The sequence below is a fragment of the Aphanomyces astaci genome (genome assembly GCF_000520075.1).
Source record: "Aphanomyces astaci strain APO3 unplaced genomic scaffold supercont1.18, whole genome shotgun sequence".
NCBI classification, from domain to species: Eukaryota; Oomycota; class Saprolegniomycetes; order Saprolegniales; family Verrucalvaceae; genus Aphanomyces; species Aphanomyces astaci.
In genome coordinates, this window is record NW_009798281.1 from 550426 (window position 1) to 551266 (window position 841).

The following is an 841-nucleotide window of genomic DNA, read 5'->3' on the forward strand; positions in this document are numbered from 1 at the left end:
TATTTTCACATTCAAATCTGACTGCAATCGACCGCTTCACTAATGCCATGCGCTTTTCACGCGCGGTAAGTGAAAATGGATCATCATCATCTCCAACGATGATGTCTTCGAGCAGCCACAAGTTGCGGAGGTTGCGCTTAAACGGCGCCATCACTCCGACATCCAAGGGTTGACACACGGACGTCACATTCGGCGGCAACGCACACAAGTGAGCCCCAAGCTCTTCGTACATGATGTTGTATGACTCACCCGACACATGTGACTCGAAGTTGTCCAGCAATACTAATGACGGCTCTTCGATCGATTCTCCAAGTACATCCCGGAGGTACGTGGCCCAGACTCGCTTGTCCATCCAACCACGCTCCTGAACCGCATAGTGATGGCCGGATAGAAACGTGGCCAGCTCGCCGCTTTCGATGCGACCGCCGGGCACCCCCTTCATGATGAAGAGGATGGGCAGTTTTGTGCCGTCAGCTCGCACCGTGAGGACCGCGGTCATGCGAAGCGAATGCTTCTCACCGCTGGAGATTTTCGAGCTTCCGCCTCTCACGGCCCAAATGTAGCGCGGAGGCATGTCGTAATAGATACCCGTTTCGTCAACGTTGTAGACGTAGTCCTTGCCATAGGCAATGTACTCGCTGTGGAACTACGAGGCAAATTCGCTCTGCACCTCAACAAGATCAGCTTGCTTGACCTTGTTCTAGGTTGGACGCTGGCGGGAGAAGCCGTGGCGATCGCAGAAACACTGGAGTAGGCGGAGGAGAGAGTCGTACGACGTCCGCTGCTGCTTGGTGACGAGATAGTTGGTCAACCACTCGCACTGGTTGGCTTTGATCCATAG